The sequence below is a fragment of the Urocampus carinirostris genome, chromosome 3 (genome assembly GCF_059441175.1).
Source record: "Urocampus carinirostris isolate Australia breed hairy pipefish chromosome 3, RoL_Ucar_1.0, whole genome shotgun sequence".
Taxonomy (NCBI): Eukaryota; Metazoa; Chordata; class Actinopteri; order Syngnathiformes; family Syngnathidae; genus Urocampus; species Urocampus carinirostris.
Genome location: NC_142351.1, coordinates 21,640,007 through 21,648,371, shown reverse-complemented (window position 1 = coordinate 21,648,371; position 8,365 = coordinate 21,640,007). Strand labels below are relative to the sequence as shown.

The 8,365-nt window shown below is 38.9% G+C and overlaps 1 protein-coding gene across 1 annotated transcript in view; it reads left to right on the top strand.

Annotated features, from left to right (window-relative positions):
- The first annotated feature begins 313 nt into the window (after positions 1 to 313).
- Positions 314 to 8,365, top strand: part of plxna3 (plexin A3) — a 75,347-nt gene continuing 67,295 nt past the window's right edge. Inside the window, exon 1 of the mRNA XM_088331017.1 lies at positions 314 to 570. The gene's annotated coding sequence lies outside the window, so the exon portion shown is untranslated. The remainder of the gene's footprint in view (positions 571 to 8,365) is intronic.

Below are 8,365 nucleotides of genomic sequence, written 5' to 3'. Positions count from 1 at the left end.
ACAATACAATTATAAATAAAATATAGAATAATTAAACATGACTTGATCTGACCTGATTATTAAGAATACGAGAATATGAAACGAGCTGTACGTAATTTGGAACGGTTACTCTCTGTAGTCTGTACAGCCCTTTGAAACTTGTTAGGATTAAGGGCTATACAAATAAACATTACTTGACTGAATAAAAATGCAAGATGACCAATCACCAGAGAACAAAGCGTCTCGAAGGGAACTGGCTCTCGTCGTTCACTTCCAAGAGCCATCTCATAGAGCCGTTTCGTTCGCAAACGACCCACCACCAGCACACAAGCACACTGATCTAAACCGAGTTGAAGCAGGTTGAGTGTAAACGAGCAAGACGGACTGTCGCCGTTTCTCGTTCCCTCCTCCGGATTATCCGCCCGGTTGTTGTCCCGGTACCAGAAACCACGTAGCAGTTTAGCGGTCGACATCTGCCGGTACCGGCTGCTCTCGTGGAGCCTTCATGAGAAGAGAAAGCGACACGAGACTCTTTGGATTCACGGGCTGAACGGACCTCGTCCCTCCCCCTCCCTCCCTGTCTTCTTCCAGGTACGACCGCTAGTTTAGGGTAGAAGGTGGAGTTGGTGGGGGGGAGATTTTTGGGGCTTTCGTTGTATGTGCCTCCAGTCCACGCGCTTATATCGCTCATTTCGTGCTGTATTTTTGTGCACCCATTTTGCCAATCCCCCCAACAGTACTGGGAACTGGAGGGGGTCTGTTGATTGTTAAGGGGGGAGGGTGGTGATCTTCTCCTTGACCCTCAAAACACGCGGAACGTTGGTGTCCTTATACATAGATAGGGACGGAGGTCCCCAGTCACATATACGTACCCACAACCGCTCCAAAATGTACACACCATCACCTCCCTAAAAGTGGAATAGACTATATAGGCCATTGATGTCTGCGTGCAATCGTGTGTTGGAATAAAACGGGGGTGATGGAGTGATTGTGTATGTGTGTGTGGTTGGAGGGTGTCCTCCAAGCGGCCGATCCGTTAAAGAACAAAGAGGGGGTCGCGGGGTTGGAGCGTAGAGCCCAAGGCTTGGTCCATGTTTGTCATTCCACTTCCATGTGCTGCTAGAGGGGAGGGGAGTGTTGCGGCTTATCAGCGATCGATAAAGTCACGTCACATCGGATTCCAGTGTTGAATGGGAGAGAGGATTGCTCGGTGAAGGAGCTTCTGATCGTCCAGTCGATCCATCAATCAATCAGTCATTGTGTCCACTTCGTGAGCATCTGATAAAGTGATTGATCGGATCTGACGTCACCAATCTTGCTTCTGCAAACTGACGACGGAAAGTCATTCATGGTGAGCCAGGAATTTAGTTTTTTGTTTTCTGTTAGGGTGGCGGCAAGGCGACTGAGTGGTTAGCGCGTTCCCGGCACAGTTCTGAGGTCGTGGGATCAAATCTAGCCTTCTTGTTCAGAGTTTGCATGTTCTCCCCCTGTTGCTCTGGTTTCCTCCGGGCACTTCGGTTTTCTCCCACATTCCAAATACATGCATGTCAGGTTAATTTGCTGGTCCAAATTGTCCCTAGTTGTGAATCAGTGAGTGAGTTATCTGTCTGGTAACCGGATCGGTGAGTCCCCTGCCCACTGCCCAAAAACAGCTGAGATGGACTATTGCACCCCCGCAACCCTACTGAGGATAAGAGGTTCGGATAATGGTTGGATGGATGTTTTTTTGTTAAGGTTTTCTTGGTTAAGGTCTGGGCTTTCGATCTTATACATGTCAACTTCAGACGATTGCTCCCTTGGTGATGATTGCAATTGATCTTTTAAAGCGATAATAAACCTCACAAACACACCGCAGCACCTATTTACTCACAGGAAGGTAGACCTCGTATAATCAAAACAAAGCTCACTTATGTAAACAAGTTTATTTACCGAGCAAAACACGAATGATTCTTTCATCACCTTAGTTCTTTACTATGGAAATACTACAAATATACTACTGCAGATATACCACGATAATTTTACAAAAAATACTACTGCAGAGATACTACAGATGCACTACAAACATCCTACTACAGAAACACAAAAAAAAATCCCACAATAAATCCTACAAAAATCCTTCAAAAATACTACTGCAGAAATACAACAAGAATACTACAAAATACGACTAAAGAAATAGTACAAAACACAACATAAATCTTACTACAGAAATACTGCACTACAAAAATACAACTACAACAAAACAACAAAAAAACTCCAGTAAAACTACAAAAACACTCTAGTAATACTACAAAATCACACTGCAGAAATCCTACAACGATACTAAAGAAATACTTCAAAAATTTTATTAAACAAATAATACAAAAAAATACTTTAAAAATAAAAAAAACCTACAACAGAAATACTGCAAGAATACACTAACGTCTACATTGTTAATTATTGCGATTCCCCTTCTTAGGCGATGGTAATAAACCTTACAAACACAACACGGCATCCATTTACTCAAAGGAAGACAGACTATGCTGGATAAAAACAAAGATCATTTGTGTAAACTAGTACATTTTATTCATAAAATAAACCACACCAACAATCCTTTCAGGCATCTTAGTTCTTTCCCCACTTGTAGTAAATATATTACACAACTTTGCACGATTTCACGGAACTCATCTATTCTACGGAGAGTTTGACTCTGTAATACAAACTGTCGCAATTTAGTTGAATTTGCAACAAAGATGTCAGTTTATCAGTTTCCATTGTCTTCTTTTTCTCAATGATGGTGTCGTCTGCTACCAGTGACCAAGCGCTCGTCTTGGGATCAAGAGATCGCAGTTCGAATCCCGGCTCCTCCGTGTCACATGTCGAAGTGTCCTTTGGTAAGACACTGAACCCCTAATACCCCCAATAAGCCTTACATGGCTGCACGGCCGCTATTGGGAAATGTGAAGCACAATGTAAAGCGCTTTGGGAAGTCTTGACTTGAAAAGCGCTATATAAATGCAGATCATCTCATTTCATTTCATGATCGAGATTAGAGCCGAAATGGGCAAGAGGAGATCGATCTAACGAAAATTGTAATAATTCAAATCCCTCAAAGGGGAGAAAAACCCCGTTACCTATTCATTTGATTCACATTTACTTAAGTAGTGAGTTTTCTTTGATCAGAAAAATAACAAAAACAATACAGTAACAAGTAGTGGCTTATCCTTATATTTCTTTACATTCATGGGTCATTGTGATTTTTTTTTCGACACTTAAAAATGAAAACTTTGGTAAGGATTTAGTTAAAGTGTATTATGTTGGTGGTACAATAGTTGTATTATTAGTGTTTATAATAAATCGTTATCATGACCACTGTCTTTACATATATGATCAGTTCTCAAAAATAAATTTTAAATAAACGTTTTTAGAACATTAGTTGGCCTGGTGAGGAATGGGCGAGGGCACGCTGTGTTTGCCCAACACACACCACAGGAAACGGTGTCCCTACAACCCTAGTGGTTAAGGGATAACCAAACCAGCAGAATTAGCCTATCCATTATACCAGGGGTCTCCAACCGGGTGCCCGGGAGCAGCAGATAGTCTCTCAGTTCACCTGAGTGTTCCGCAGAAAGGTTCTGATAATAGCTCACCATTGATGGTACATTGTGATTTTATAGTAAATTTACTTTCTTGCTAGATCGTGTAACAGCAAGACACTGTTTTTTTTTCAAGGATTTACAGTTCCATGTTTGTGTTTTTCCCCATTTGGTATTTGAGTGTATGGCCAACCAGAATTGTCACAGTTCGAGTTGTAGCGGCGCTGGCCAATCAGAGGCAAGTTTTAACGGCGCTATCCAACAAAGGCGAGGCAAAGTTTCCAAGCAGCACGCTATGCCACACACCTACTGCAACCCTAGCAAAGCTCCCCAGAAAAGGGCGCGGGAATGGTAAGATTTTGGGCCTGGGCCCAAACCCGGCCCACATTTCTGGCCGGGTAGGGGCATAAAATGTCAATCATTGAATCGGGCCTTGTTTTTTTCTCGCTCAGCATGCGCACTTTGGCGCTGCTCTTAGACACTACACTTTGGTGCTGCACTTCGGCGCTACTCTTTGGCGCCGCACGTACTTCGGCCGAAGTACACGTGGCTCCGAAGGGATGCTTTGGGTTTTATTTCGGGCTCGGTCCCTCAAATCAAGTTAATGTGTCTGCTTCTGGCTTATTTGGGCTTTTATACCCTCAGGCCGGGCCCAGCCAGGCTGGATTTTTTTTGGCCCGATCATACCTCTAGGGCACGGTTTACTCAACGTTAAAGCATGTCACTATGATTCAGTATTTACACAAACAGAACTACCACAGAAAATGCACTTTTCTTTTAAAATTGAAAATCACATCAAAATAGCAATACTGGTCTGAAAAATTACATTAAGGTTTTTTTCCAAAATCGTGAAGCCCTATTTCTAGCTAACATGATTTTTTTAGTTGTACACTTAACATCTCATAATTACAACCTGGTAATAACATAGAAACAACACAGTAACGACATAAGTTGTTATTTTATAAATGTTATCTAACTGATCAGTAAGAAACAGTAGCTCTTAAGCTTCAAAAAGGTAGGTTACACCTGCATTATACACATTTACTAAGATGCTTCTGGAGGCAACTATGCCTTTTTTAGCTTCTCCCACTTCTATTAATATCTATCTAGTGATATAAAAAAGTAATGACATAACAAATATTGCACAAAAGCATATCAAACTGGTAGCAAAAATGGGTCTGCATCATCAAAGTGTTTTAGGAATTCCAAAAATCAAGATGCAAATGTGGCCTGGGCAGAAGACGAAAGTGCGTCCTTTTAAATTAAGGTATTTCCAAATGGGCACCACCAGGCTGTACTTGCCCAAGACACACCACAGGAAATGGTGCCCCTATAACCCTAGTTGTTAAGGCATTCAACCAGCCACCCTCTCATATATGAATTACATTTTGGATCACTAAAGGAGTTCTCAAAGTGTCTTATTTGAGTTTTTAAAACCTTGATAAAAATAACCTGGATTTTTCACCATTCAGTTATCAATTGGTGAACATAGGAGTTTTAAAAAAATATTTAAGGTCATTAAATGCATTAATAATTCAAATGTCTGTGGTAAAGTGCATCAGAAAATGCTCGTGTTATTGTGGCATAAATTAAATCTGCAAACTGCTTATCGGGCCTGCACACCAGATTATCCTGGGCAACCCTCCAAATAATGATCAATCTTTGATGTTTGGCCACTAAATTTCTGTTGATGATAAAAATAAAAAAACTCACAAATCACGTCTTCCATCTGTTTTGTTTACCTGCTTTCAAATCAGGGTGAATTCCTAGCCGGGTAGGATTCAAAGTATGAGCATTGGAATTGGCCCAAAATGGCTGCTTGACTTTATTCTCAATTTTGTTTTGATGACATTTTAATGTGATCTTCAATGATAGTTAAGTCCCTCCGGTTTTATGTTTATTGATTGCAATTGTTTATTTTTTCACTTTCAAGGAGACACTGGTCAACCAAAATATTTATCAAAACACTTCATGGTAGAGTCCTTAAACAGGATTGAAAATCCCAGATATAGTAATTGAAAACATCTCTAGCGTTACTGACCAAAACACTAGCTTGCTCACTGAAAGAGCAGTTTTTATAAATTAAAAACGCATGCTTCCATTTAATTAGCCTATTGGCTGTTGACACTGCACTACTCCAGTATTTTTCATACTCCAATATCCTCTTGGCTGCTCATATCATCCGTTTATCACATTACGTTACGTAAATATAAATATGTACATGTGGTGCTCTGTAGAAGTATTCACAACATCCACTAAATTCAAACCCCAGTGTGTAATATTAGACCACTAGATGGCACTGTGTTGTCTTGGTGCAAGCGAGGGCCATTGTCACAGAGCACAGCATAGCGGCATCCTGTTGGACAAGCATGGCAGCGACCTAAGTGTGAATTCCACTGTGTCAAAGAAATACAAATTTGTTGACCAATGATTTATTTATTTTTGATAAAAAGATAACATTGGTATTATAGATTGTGTATGTTTGCCTTTTTTTTTTAATTAGGGGGGACTAAACATTAAACACTGTCCCTTTAACCATACTCACTCTAAGGTTCTGCTGGATTTTTTTTTCTTGGTGAGAAGAAAATCCCATAACAGCAAGTCCTCAGCTGAGTTATTGAATGTACAGATAAAAAAAAAATGTAGTGCAATACAATTACCCACAGTGAACCTGAAAAACTGTTGGCCTCTCAGCTTGTTAAAATGGACCACAATGCATTAGTGACAGGAAAATAAGTGCAAGCGATGCAAATGTATAAACGTCTTTTGATTAATTTGACAAGGAGCACGTATTTAGCTAAGTCAATTAACTACTAAGTTCATGTCAGGGTACCATACTGTATCTTTCGAGACTGTATAGTTAATGATGGGTCAGTATAAGGGTGGACATTTAAACATAGCCGAGTCGGAATTCCAATTCTGGTCAGTGGTTACTGTATGTTTCGCAGTGGCAGTCAGTGTATATTGGATGTTAGCCTTGCACAACAGCAAAGCATGCTCCCATTAATCCCCTTTGGCGAATGAGTCTCAGTTGAGAAAAAAAAATATGGCTAATTAAAATGTTGAGTGGCTCCTCATTGGACTCTTAACTTTAGTCCCACATGTATATGGTGCTGCTCAAGATTATTTATTCATCTATTTATTTTCTTTCTCTTACAATTACGCATTAACGTGTCTGTGTGGGGAACTCCCCACAACGCAAGGTCTATTTAATCAATCTGCTTTTTGAGGTTTGACAAAGCACGGATGTTTTTTGTTTTTATTTGCTGTTGTTGTTGTTTCTGTCCGTGCATTGGGTTTGTTTGTTTGTTTTGTAATATACTCCCACCCTGGATGCTGTGTCACTATTGTATAAGCGGAAATATTTCTATGTTTTTATCCCCAGTGATCAAAAATCCAATAAAGATAAATAAATGAGAAAAATAAAAGAATAAAAAAATGCTGAGTGGCAAGTAACTCTCAGAAACCAGATACCAAAGTGCCTGGTCACTACTGTAAGTGTCAATCTTGAGTACCATTGTATATTTAGTAGTTGACAATATCTTGGACACAATCAACCTTAATGTCGTGGAGGTGAGTGCTTAAAGTGTCAAATTTGGAGCAGTGTTAGTCTTTAAAGGGACTCTATGTAATATTTACTGCGTCGTAGTGGTACAAAAAACTTTAATCCTGTAATTGTGTTTCATAAAGCGAATGAGCAAAAAATGTGCAGTTTTTTTTTAGCTAGCTATCTGGCTACTTTTCAAGATTTGTAGCTAGCTATCTTTGTACATTTATAGCTACGTATTTAGGAAGCTATCTACCTAGCTTTTTACATTTTTTTGCATACTATCGAGCTAACATTTTATCTTTTTTTCTATTTTGGCTAGCTATCTGGCTCCAAATAGTTTTTTACCTGAGTATGAACGTTACATTACAATAATATAATTTATACAATCATATTTTGCATTTGGATTCTATGTAAACCAAGTTACACATTTAATATTTCCATATTTTGCTTAACATACTTCTGTTCCTCCTCCTTTCTTTTATATTCTACTAGTTATTTTGTTGTAGTTGTTGTGCTCTGTACAGCCCTTTGAGAGTTGTTTTAGTAATGGGCTATACAAATAAATATGACTTGACTTGACAATAAGTATTTATCAAAAACATGACAGAAAAAAACCAAAAAGTTTAAATAAAATTGTCAAACTCACCAGAGAGCCTTATTATATATAGAAACAATTCAATTTAGTATTACCTAGCTGGCTTTGTTTTAGTCGGAGTTAGCTCGGTTGGTGTCGGTCCTCAAGTGTTGAATATCTCGTTTAAGGAGTTTGAAGAACACGTCAGTTAGCTGCTAGATTTGTTTGACTTAGTTTGAACGTGCTTTTTTAAGTTTTCCTTGAAAATGAATATTTCAATCTATTCTTTGATCTCATTTTACTCAGGGAATATTCTTATAGCAATTGGATAGGTCGATTTAAATTAAATACAACCCATATTTTTATAGTGTATTCTGCACCGGCCAGTAATTCTGAATTCTAAGGATTAATACAATTATATTTACATTTTATAGTGTAGAAACTGGAGCAACATAAACCTTAAATGTACACAGCAATGACATGATACCCCTTAAAATGATGACCTAACGCTGTTGGAATAATGAATTAAGTGACATTTTGTGCCAGGTGTAAACATACAGTTATGTCTTTGATTTTAAGTATTTAGGCCAACAACGATGCTTCAAAAGGCTTAGGTCCAATTCAATGACGATCTGCTACCTCATGATTACAACTGTTATTGAATGTTGTTGTTCTCAGTTTATTGAATAG